This window comes from Giraffa tippelskirchi, chromosome 4 (genome assembly GCF_054371585.1).
Source record: "Giraffa tippelskirchi isolate mGirTip1 chromosome 4, T2T-mGirTip1v1.2.pri, whole genome shotgun sequence".
NCBI lineage: Eukaryota > Metazoa > Chordata > Mammalia > Artiodactyla > Giraffidae > Giraffa > Giraffa tippelskirchi.
The window spans coordinates 14,381,574-14,394,037 of record NC_137278.1 but is presented as its reverse complement, the minus strand read 5'-3'; the positions used below and the strand labels follow the sequence as shown (position 1 = coordinate 14,394,037).

Sequence of the window (12,464 nt, the reverse complement as noted above, 5' to 3'; positions counted from 1 at the left end):
AGGCTGAAATAAAAGGCCCGCTGGTCCATAAAGCACGTTTATCACCAACATTGTCCCTCTAGTGCCCGGCGGGGAAGGCACGGTGGTCCTCCCTCTACAGGGCAGATCCGACCACAGGACCCAGGTCTAAACATAGACGGGCCGGGCTGACCGGGCGCCTCCGCCAGAGGATTTCCACCCTCTGGGGGACTGAAGGTGCAGAGGCCAGCGGGCAGCTCTTTCATTGAGCTCTTTGGTCGCCTCTCTTCTGTATTCTCCCTCTGCGGGTGACTCCGTTGGTAGAGATCAAACCAGTCAATTAAAGGAAATCAACCCTGAATATTCATTGGAAGGACTGATGCAGAAGCTGAAGCTCCAATCCTTTGGCCACCTGATGCGAAGAGCTGACTCATTAGAAAAAAACCTTGATTCTGGGAAAGATTGAGGGCAGGGGGAGAAGAGGCTAGCAGAGGATGAGATGGTTAGATGCCATCACCGACTCAAAGAGCATGAGTTTGAGCAAACTCTGGGAGATAGTGATGGATAGGGAAGCCTGGAGTGCTGAGGTCCACGGGGTCGCCAAGAGTCAGACACAACTGAGTGACTGAACAACAGCAGCAGCAGCTGCCGGAGGCACTCATCCCAGGAAAGTGTGTAGTTGTTCAACTGGGTTTGTTTCTAAAGGGATTTCAAAATCCTCCCAACTACTTCTACCTTGGGAAGCAATGTTTTGATTTATGAGCGAAGATCTTACAAAGAAAGACGAAGAGCCGTAACTGTGCAGGGTTGGCCTTGGGGGTTTTCCTGTGGCCACATCTGTGTCTAGTGCCCAGGGATGGTCAGAATCTCTCTGGACACTCTAGAAATATACGTCAACAGGCTCCACTGCAAACTGCTATATTAAGATCTCTGTGAATTGGACTCAGGAACTGACATATTTTACAGCGGCCGCTGGGACTCTGACTAGCCCCGAGGTTTAAGGACCAGTGGGTAACACGCTATCGCAGGCCCAGTACCCGCATTCAGTCCTCAGCTGACACCAGCTCCTGCTTTCACATTTCCTCTCGCTTCCTCCTCACCTTTCTCCCCCCAGACACTCCATGTGCACTCAGCATTCCCACTTTTGTCTCTGTCATCGGTTCAATTGTGTCCCCAAAAGAGATATATTGAAGTCCTAACCCCAGGAACTTAGAACACGACCTTTTTTAGAAATAAGCTGGTTGCAGATGTAATTAGTTCATTTAAGATAGGGCCTTGGGCTTCCCTGGTGGCTCAGTGGTAACAAATCTGCCTGCCAATGAGGAGGTGTGGGTTCCATCCTTGGGTCAGGAAATCCCCTGGAGAAGGAAATGTCAACCAAGTCCAGTATTCTTGCCTGGGAAATCACATGGACTGAGGAGCCTGGCAGGCTGTGGCCGATGAGGTCACAAAGAGTCAGACATGACTTAGTGACCAAACAACAGTAACATCAGTCAGTTCAGTTGCTCAGTCATGTCTGACTCTTTGCAACCACATGGACTGCAACACGCCAGGCCTCCCTGTTCATCATCAACTCCTGGAGCTTGCTGAAACTCATGTCTGTCGAGTTGGTGATGCCATACAACCATCTTATCCTCTGTTGTCCCCTTCTCTTCCCGCCTTCAATCTTTCCCAGCATCAGGGTCTTTTCTAATGAGTCAGCTCTTCACTTCAGGTGGCCAGAGTATTGGAGTTTCATATTCAGCATCAGTCCTTCCAATGAACACTCAAGACTGATCTCCTTTAAAGTGGACTGGTTGGATCTCCTTGCAGTCCAAGAGACTCTCAAGAGTCTTCTCCAACACCACAGCTCAAAACCATCAATTCTTCAGTGCTTGGCTTTCTTTATAGTGCAACTCTCACATCCATACATGACTACTAGAAAAACCATAGCCTTGACTAGATGGACCTTCATTGGCAAAGTAATGTCTCTGCTTTTTAATATGCTGTCTATGTTGGTCATACCTTTCCTGCCAAGGAGTAGGTGTCTTTTAATTTCATGGCTGCAGTCACTATCTGCAGTGATTTTGGAGCCCAAGAAAATAAAGTCTGTCACTGTTTCCACTGTTTCCCCATCTATCTGCCATGAAGTGATGGGACCAGATGCCATGATCTCAGTTTTCTGAATGTTGAGCTTTAAGCCAACTTTTTCATTCTCCTCTTTCACTTTCAACAAGAGGCTTTTTAGCTCTTCTTCACTTTCTGCCATAAGGGTGGTGTCATTTGCGTATCTGAGGTTATTGATATTTCTCCCAGCAATCTTGATTCTAGCTTGTGATACGTCAAGCTCAGGGCTTCTCATGATGTACTCTCCATATAAGTTAAATAATCAGAGTGACAATATACAGCCTGACGTACTCCTTTCCCAATTTGGAACCAGTCTGTTGTTCCATGTCCAGTTCTAACTGTTGCTTCCTGACCTGCATACAGGTTTCTCAAGAGGCAGGTCAGGTGGTCTGGTATTCCCATCTCTTGAAGAATTTTCCACAGATTGTTGTGCTCCACACAGTCAAAGGCTTTGGCATAGTCAATAAAGCAGAAATAGATGTTTTTCTGGAACTCTCTTGCTTTTTCAATGATCCAGCGGATGTTGGCAATTTGATCTCTGGTTCCTCTGCCTTTTCTAAAACAAGCTTGAACATCTGGAAGTTCACGATTCACATATTGCTAAGGCCTGGCTTGGAGAATTTTGAGCATTACTTTACTTGCATGTGAGATGAGCGCAATTGTGTGGTAGTTTGAGCATTCTTTGGCATTTCCTTTCTTAGGGATTGGAATGAAAACTGACCTTTTCCAGTCCTGTGGACACTGCTGAGATTTCCAAATGTGCTGGCATATTGAGTGTAGCATTTTCACAGCATCATCTTTCAAGATTTGAAATAGCTCAACTAGAATTCCATCACCTCCACTAGCTTTGTTCATAGTGATGCTTCCTAAGGCCCACTTGACTTCACATTCCAGGATGTCTGGCACCAGGTGAATGATCACACCATCGTGATTATCTGTGTCATGAAGATCTTTTTTGTACAGTTCTTCTGTGTATTCTTGCCACCTCTTCTTAATATCTCCTGCTTCTGTTAGGTCCATACTATTTTTGTCCTTTATTGAGCCCATCTTTGCATGAAATGTTCCCTTGGTATCTCTGATTTTCTTGAAGAGATCTCTGGTCTTTCCCATTCTACTGTTTTCCTCTATTTCTTTGCATTGATCACTGAGGAAGGCTTTCTTATTTCTCCTTGTTATTCTTTGGAACTCTACATTCAGATGGGAATATCTTTCCTTTTCGCCTTTGCTTTTCACTTCTCTTCTTTTCACAGCTATTTATAAGGCCTCCTCAGACAGCCATTTTGCTTTTTTGCTTTTCTTTTTCTTGGGGATGGTCTTGATTCCTGTCTCCTGTACAATGTCACGAACCTCCATCCATAGGTCATCAGGCACTCTGTCTATCAGATCTATTTGTCACTTCCACTGTATAATCTTAAGGGATTTGATTTAGATCATACCTGAATGGTCTAGTGACTTTCCCTACTTTCTTCAATTTAAGTCTGCATTTGGCAATAAGGAGTTCATGATCTGAGCCACAGTCTCCTCCCAGTCTTGTTTTTGCTGACTGTATAGAGCTTCTCTATCTTTGGCTGCAAAGAATATAATCAATTTGATTTCAGTGTTGACCATCTGGTGCTATCCATGTGTAGAGTCTTCTCTTGTGTTGTTGGAAAAGGGTTTTTGCTATGACCAATGCTTTCTCTTGGCAAAACTCTATTAGCCTTTGCCCTGCTTCATTCTGTACTCCAAGGCCATGTTTGCCTGTTACTCCAGGTGTTTCTTGACTTCCTACTTTTGCATTCCAGTCCCGTATAATGAAAAGGACATCTTTTTTGAGTATTAGTTCTAAAAGATCTTGCAGGTCTTCATAGAACTGTCCAACTTAAGCTTCTTCAGCATTACTGGTCAGAGCATAGACTTGGATTACCATGATATTGAATGGTTTGCCTTGGAAACGAACAGAGATCATTCTATCATCTTTGAGACTGCATCCAAGTTCTGAATTTTGGACTGTTTTATTGACTATGATGGCTACTCCATTCCCCCTAAGGAATTCTTGCCCACAGTAGCAGATGTAATGTTCATCTGAGTTAAGTTCACCCATTCCAGTCCATTTTAGTTCACTGATTCCTAAAATGTGGACATTCACTCTTGCCATCTCTTGTTTGATCACTTCCAATTTGACAGAGCATGCGTGCACACTAAATTCCAGTGAAAAGGCATAAATTGTCAGACAGAGTAAAAAAGTAAGTATGAACAGTGTCTCACTGTCAGTGATATGTGTGAAATATAAAGACACAGATTGAAAGTAAAAACTTAGAACAAACGTACAATGCAAACCATGCGTATGAGAAAGCTCACAGAAGTACATTAATATAAGACAGAGTAGACTTCTAGGCAAAGAGACAAAGAAAGAAACTCAATAAGGAATAAAGGGTTAATTCTCCAGGGAGACAAATGTTCCCAAACAAGAAGGCATCTAATAGCAGTGTTGCAGAAATGCCTGAAGCAAAATATGTCTGAATTCAATGAGGAAATAGAAAAATCATAGTTGATTTTTACATGCTTCTCTGTTATAAAATGTCCAAGAACTGACAAAACTGGTCTGTAATCATAGAAGTCAGTGTACAGTTGTCTACGGGGTGGTAATAGATTGGAAGGGGCAAGTGAGAACTTTCTGAAGTGGTAGAAATCTCCTGAAATTGTGTCTGATTGCATGAACATCAATGTATACTTGTCAAAACTCATCAAAGTATACACCCAACTTTTATAAAATGAAAGAACATTGGTAGTTATGTATAAAGTGTGACGGTGTGTTAATCTGCAGCTGCTGCTGCTGCTAAGTTGCTTCAGTCGTGTCCGACTCTATGCAACCCCATAGATGGCAGGCCACCAGGCTCCGCCATCCCTGGGATTCTCCAGGCAAGAACACTGGAGTGGGTTGCCATTTCCTTCTCCAATGCATGAAAGTGAAAACTGAAAGTGAAGTCATCCAGTCGTGTCCGACTCTTAGCGACCCTGTGGACTGCAGCCTACCAGGCTCCTCCCTCCGTGGGATTTTCCAGGCAAGAGTACAGGAGTGGATTGCCATTGCCTTCTCCAGTTAATTTGCTAGAGCTACTGTAATGAAGACCACAGACTGAACAAGGTAATTATCTGAGATTTACCTTCTCAGTTCCAGAGGCCAGAAGTCCACAATCACTGTGTGGGTCAGGTTGGTTTCTCCTGAGTATGGTTTCTTCTCTGACTTGTACATGACTGTCTTCTCCCTGGGACCTCACAGAGCCTCCCTCTGTGCATGTCCTTGTCCTCAGCTCCTTTTCCTAAAAGGACACTAGTTATAGATTGGGACCCACATTAATGATTCCATTTTACCTTAATTATCTCTAAAGATTCTATTTCCAAATACAACCACATTCTAAGGTCCTGGGTATTATGACATAAGCATGTGAATTTGGTGGAACAGAGTTCAACTATAACGTAGAGTACTTAACCCATAATCCAGGGAGAACTCAGAAAAGGAGGACTTCATAATAATCCAACTAAACTCTCCAAAATTCCTCTGGTTCATGACTTAAAAGAAAGCACCTAAGTTAAGCAGAAATTGGGAAAATAATCTCCTAAAGTGTACCCAAATACATGTATTTTCCCTTATATGTATATTTTTTGTTTTGTTTTGTGATAATTTGGGAAGAGGCAGGGGTTTTCCAAATACCACATCCATTTTTCTTATTGGTGATGAGCTTTGCAGATGAAGGTGGAAGGACTGTGAGGACTTCTGGGAAGATGTGGAAACTGACACGTTAGAGAATGCCAGCCTGGGCGCAGGGGGCTGATCTGGACAGGAGTCCACCCAATGATGGCTGTGTGGTCTTCCCAGAGTTGCGATCTTCCTTCATTACCAAGCTCATTTAAATGACGGGTATCAACTTCCCTCCTCAGATTTGCAGATTTCCTCTGAAAGTTCTCCATGCAGATTAGAGAGCATGGTCTCAGCTGGCAAAGGAAAGCCACTCTACTGACAAAGATCAGTTCAGTTCAGTTCAGTCGCTCAGTCATGTCCGACTCTTTGCAACCCCATGAACTGCAGCACACCAGGCCTCCCTGTCCATCACCAACTCCTGGAGTCCACCCAAACCCATGTCCACCGAGTCGGTGATGCCATCCAACCATCTCATCCTCTGTCATCCCCTTCTCCTCCTGCCCCCAATCCAGCCAGCATTAGGGTCTTTTCCAATGAATCAACTCTTTGCATGAGGTAGCCAAAGTATTGGAGCTTCAGCTTCAACATCAGTCCTTCCAATGAACACCCAGGACTGACCTCCTTTAGGATGGACTGATTGGATCTCCTTGCAGTCCAAGGGACTCTCAAGAGTCTTCTCCAACAACACAGTTCAAAAGCATCAATTCTGTGGCGCTCAGCTTTCTTCACCATCCAACACTCACATCCATACATGACCACTGGAAAAACCATAGCCTTGACTAGACGGACTTTTGTTGGCAGAGTAATGTCTCTGCTTTTCAATATGCTATCTAGGTTGGTCATAACCTTCCTTCCAAGGAGTAAGCGTCTTTTAATTTCATGGCTGCAATCACCATCAGCGATGATTTTGGAGCCCCAAAAAATAAAGTCTGACACTGTTTCCACTGTTTCCCCATCTATTTCCCATGAAGTGATGGGACCAGATGCCATGATCTTAGTTTTCTGAACGTTGAGCTTTAAGCCAACTTTTTCACTCTCCTCTTTCACTTTCACCAAGAGCCTCTTTAGTTCTTCTTCACTGTCTGCCATAAGGGTGGTGTCAAAGATAGAGCCAGTATAATGTGAGGTCCGATCACGTTTCTAGTCTTCACAATGCTTTCCGGGTACTGCCTAGAAGACAGGTGAACAAGACTTTTCTCTGTTAACAGAATGAACATCACGCAGACTATTCAGAAGGTAATATTGGATGGAGTGTAGATGCCGGCGAGGATTCTTTTTTACCGTCTATCAACCTTCACAGCACAGGTGCTCCTCAGCGGGAACCCCAGGCTGTAAATATCCGAGACTGCAGTGCTGAAATGGCAAATTCTGTGACCAAATGCAGGCAGGCTAACCCTGCTGTAACTGCTGCAGACACAGTTCATGATTCCGAGTCAGTAAACAGGTTTGTATAAAAGCACGTCATTTATTTAAATCAAGAGGGATATCACCTTAAAAATGTATCATTTAAGACAGGAATTCCCAACCTCTGGGGTCTGATGCTTGATGATCTGAGGTGGAGCTGATGTAATAATAATAGAAATAAAATGCACGATAAATGCAATGTGCTTAAATCATCCCGAAACCATCCCCCCCACCTGACTCCAACGACAAATTGTCTTCCACAAAACTGGTCCCTGATGCCAAAAAGATTGCAGACCACTGCCTTAAGAAATCCTCCAACTGGAAATTCCCTGGTTGTGCAGTGGTGAGGACTCTGCACTTTTGCTGCCAATGGCCCAGGTATGATCCCTGTTTGGGGAAAAAAGATCCTGCAGGCCAAGTGTCATGGCCAAAAAAACCCCAAAAAACAGAAATCCTCTGACTGATAGTATTTCACAAAACTGTGCTGCCCTGGATTCTGCTCTCCCTACCACGACCCTTAAAACAAGTTTCTCATCCTCACAGTCCGCAGCATCATGAAGACCACCCTGTACAGTGTGAGTTTCATTTGTTGCAAGGGTTGGGGGTCAGGAAAGACTCACGATGACAGATGAGGTGAGCTGCATTTAGAAAACCTAATGAAACTGGGGCTCAGCCATTAACCTTCGAAGAAGAAACGTCGGGCTGGGTGCTTTCAGAATTAGTGAGGCCAATATTTCACCATGACAAGCATTAGTAATGAATAATTAAATGTTTAATATAATGTTGCTTCAGTGAAAAATGATAATTTTACAACGGATGGACCTTAAACCTATTCTGTATTATTACGTGGCATTAAAACGAAGGGGTGGTCATACTAATGAAATAAATGCATTTCTGATGACTGAGCTGAGATAGTTCTGATGTTGAAAATCTTTTCAGAACCCCACAGTGACCCTGCTGCAAGAATTTCATGAAAAATTTAAGAGGGAAATTTCAACCTGGAAAAAGCTCACGTCTCACACCAGCTTGCCTGAGGTCAAACAGTGTTTTTTCGATAATGCTGAGTTAATGTCACAGACATAAATCATTCCACAAATGCAGATGTTACCATATCCTAACATGAAATTTTCGCTTTCCTTCAAATCCTGTTTTTATTATGTGCCAGAGTTATTTAAAACAATTTAACAAATGCATCCATGCCTAACTCGCTATAAAGAATGTTTATTGCAAGAGTTTTTTTTTCTCCTCTTGGTAAGTAGAGCCGCTCCTCCAAGGGGTCCCTCTATCACAGCTGTTCCAGCACAAGGTAGCCTGTGGACACGTCTGTCATTGGAAGCCACGCTCTTGCCAAGAATTATCGCTACGATCAGGAGAGAAAGATGATATTTCAGAGATCATTTATTTCTTCCCAGTAACATTTCCCTTAGTAAGGGGAAGAGTAATTTCTTTAATATGCAGGAAGTGCTAATTAGAATCTGCATTTTTATTCATTCCTTCTCATTTTGTTGAAAAGTGCAAAAGTTCTGGAGAAAGATTTAATTAGGGCAACATTTAGAATAAAGAAATGAAAAGTTAGCCATAAGGAATCACACCAGAGATTTCTCACTGAGGTAAATAAGCGTATGTTATTGTTTTCTTGGTGCTTGCAGACCTGGGACTCCCAATCCAGGGGAACTGAGTCCTGTGCCTTTTACCTGAGAAGTAGACAACTTGCTAATTGAAGCTTCATGGGGCTAAGCCTTCAGTGCCTTCAAAGCACAAACTGGGATAAGCAAGTGGACAGTAGAGTGACCACACGTGCCTGGATGGCCCCTGGAGGAGGGTTGGTTGGATGGCCAGGATGCAGGCAGAGAGACCTAGCTTTCAGAGGACTTAGGACCAACATAGACAGCTTTGCTCCTTTCTGTACTTGGCGCTCCACACAACCGGGTCTTGGCTACATGGCTGACGTCTGCTCTGGGGGGCACCTGCTGCACCTCCTCATTCTCCCTGCTGGCACATGGGCTGCTCTTACACCTTCAGGATCTGGCTGCTGCATTTGTTTGCTGGGAGTGCCCACCCTCTGCCCGTGGGGATCAGCGTTTGCTTCCCAACGTTCTGCAAGACTCCCATCACGCACCAGCCCTCCCTCCTCTGTGTTCCAGCAGCGCTGCCTGTACTTCTCCGTGGCACTCACTCACCACATTGGAGTCCACTGTTTCCACCTACTCACCTCCCCTACTTGGGGGTGAGTTCCCCTTCATCCCGTGACTCCTTTAGACAAATGCCACCTGCAGGCTAAGCAAGATTCTGCTGACCCCAATAGAAATTAAACCCAAAACTGATTCCCAAATTGTTATTAGAAGCAACAAAAAGCAGCAGCAAAGACAACGGTCTGGAAAGCAGGTCTGTTGGGTTCTGGCTCTAGGTCCACATGGATTAACCCCTTTCAACCTGGGCAAATCCATGTAAGGTTTGTGAGTTCCGGCCCCTCAGTCACTGAAACAACTCCACTTATCCTGCCTCCTCTTGGAAGAGTGAGATTCAAGTGAGATTATGCATGGGTGAAGTGTTTGAGAACCGTCATCTGGCGCTCTCACGGATAAAGATGACGATGGCCACCTTGTCTGAGAGAACATGGATAGCCTGCGGGTGCTTCCCTGGGACGAGGGGAGGCATGATCCCCTAGGAACCTAGGGAGATAGAAATGATAAAATGTGCAGAGAGAAGAAAGCAAAACAAAGTCAAATGGGTTCTCTCGGGTAAGGAGAACACGTGGAATGCACTCCACACTGATACTCACATTCCTCTCTCTGAGGGCACCCCCCCAAGTAACTTGTAGCATCTTTGTCGCACATTCTCTACCTCTTAGTGCAGAGAGCTTGCTCTGCCTTTGTTTGCTCAATGCACAGCACGCAGCGAGGCATTCTGAGCTGGACTTCTTACTTGTTTGCTTGCTGTCTGAATTTTAAAGAGGCTACCATAAATGTCCAGGGCAGCATGTTTTAAAGCACTGAAACCAAATATAAAATATTTACTCCCAGCAAGTAAATGTTGGAGCCACTGGAGAAAACAGTCTGCTTTTAGGAACCAGACTGTGTTAGCCACCTGGTTTCAGTAAGTGATTTTTATTTACACCCACGAATAAAAACAAAGAGTAGCTCTCTGCATCTTGCTCATCAACTAGCAGCTCTGGTCGTAACAGCCACATTAATATTCTAGACTCTATTTAGATTTCTCTAAAAGGGGGCCTGAACTAAGGTATCACATATGCTACCACGGGACATAGGACCTTAGCGGTACTAGCAAAGCCCTTTTCCCATAAAGCTCTGCAGCAAGTGGAATTCTATAATTTCCAGCATCTCTAAGTGAACACAGACTACTCAACCACAGGGCAGTTCATGTGGATTCATGATTCCACTCTGTCCTCCTGGACCACAGAAAGATAAACGTGGCCTTCCATTCACTTCCACTTGTGTATCTGCTTTTGTTGTTGTTCAGTCGCTCAGTCATGTCCAACTGCAAATCCATGAACTGCAGCATGCCAGGCTTCCCTGTCCTTCACCATCTCCCAGAGTTTGCTCAAACTCATGTCCATCGAGCTGGTGATGCCATCCAACCATCTAATCCTCTGTAGTCCCCTTCTCCTTTTGCCTTTAGTCTTTCCCAGCATCAGGGTCTTTTCCAATGAGTCAGTTCTTCACATCAGGTGGCCAAAGTATTGGAGTTTCAGCTTCAGCATCTGTCCTTCCAATGAATATTCAGGACTGATTTCCTTTAGGATTGACTAGTTGGATCTCCTTGTTGTCTAAAGGACTCTCAAGAGTCTTCTCCAACACCACAGTTCAAAAGCATTAATTCTTTGGCACTCAGCCAACTTTATGGTCCAACTCTCACATCTGCACATGACTACTGGAAAAACCACAGCTTTGATTATTTGGACCTTTACCAGCAAAAGATGTCTCTGCTTTTTAATACACTATCTAGGTTTGCCATAGATTTTCTTCCAAGGAGTAAGTGTCTTTTAATTTCATGGCTGCAGTCACCCTCTGCATCGATTTTGGAGCTCAAGAAAATCTACTTAGTTGATATGAAATAGACAGCATTTACTGTGCAATTAATACTTGGAATGATTCTTGATATTTTCAAAGATGTTTGCAAACATTGTACAATGATGTCAACTCAGTGCCATTTCATAGGAACCAAGTTAGCACATCAGAGGCCCATGGGTAACCAAAAAATAGTATCTCTCCTGGAAAACCTTTCTAAACCATCACGAAGCCCATCAGAAGGGTTAGATGTTCAGACATTTACTTCTCACAGAGCTGGAGAATGGAAGTCAGAGATCGAGGTGCTGGCAGACTCAGCTCCTGGGGAGGGCTCTCTTGGCTTACAGATTGCAGCTTCTTACTGTACCTTCACGTGCAGAGAGAGCTCTCTGCCATCTCTTCCTACAAGGACACAGGAATCCCATCCTGGGGGCCCCACCCTCATAACTAAACTTCATTACTTCCCAACCTCCCTACTAAACCTCTTTACTTCTAAACCTCATTACTTCCCCAAAGTCCCATATCCTAACTTCACCACACGGGGGCTACAGTTTCAACACACAAATTTGGGGGCAATGCATTGTGTCGATAGTACCACATCTGTGAAATGGAACCATAATTATGCTATGTGAAAAAATTTCACATAGCTTCTTGTGCCATGTGAAAAAATTAAGTGTAAAGCACTAAGCCCAGTGCAAGCAAATAGAAAAGTCCAAAATGTTGGCTATGTTATTATCAATTTTTTTAATTTATTTGTTTTTAATTGGAACATAATTGCCTTACAGTATTGTGTTGGTTTCTGCTGCATATCAACATGAATCAATCATAGGTGTACATACGTCCCCTCCCTCTTGAACCTCCTTCCCACCTGCCACCCCCCTCCCCTCTAGGTTATCACAGAGCACCAATTTAAGGCTCTCTGCATCATACAGTAAAGTTCCACTGGTTATCTAATATTACATATGGTAGTGTATATGTTCCAGTGCTACTCTCTCAATTTGTCCAAAACGTGTTGGCTATGTTATTATCAATTTTTCCTTAAGTCCAAAGTTGGATTTGAAACTAATTTTGCATAAATATTTTTCTTGGAAACTAAGACTTTTCATTCCATGCACCTGAGCCCAGCAGCAGCACTGCTACAAGTTTATGTTAACTTAGCTCAATTGAGAAAAATTAGGTAAGATTTTTTTAAAACTGAAAATAAGCCCTATTCTTTATTTCAAATGAAGTGAAAAAAGAAGTCTGCCTTCTGTTTTTTTGTTGTTGTGTCTTAAAATTCTACTCAC

The 12,464-nt window shown here is 43.7% G+C and overlaps 1 long non-coding RNA gene across 1 annotated transcript; it reads left to right on the top strand.

The window, feature by feature from the left end:
• Positions 1 to 1,466: 1,466 nt before the first annotated feature.
• LOC145544443 (uncharacterized) lies at positions 1,467 to 10,299 on the top strand. The gene is made up of 6 exons (XR_014081424.1): positions 1,467 to 1,564; positions 4,231 to 4,289; positions 4,925 to 5,191; positions 5,787 to 5,965; positions 6,955 to 7,190; positions 8,800 to 10,299. It is a non-coding gene; the product is annotated as an uncharacterized LOC145544443 (long non-coding RNA).
• Positions 10,300 to 12,464: the final 2,165 nt, after the last annotated feature.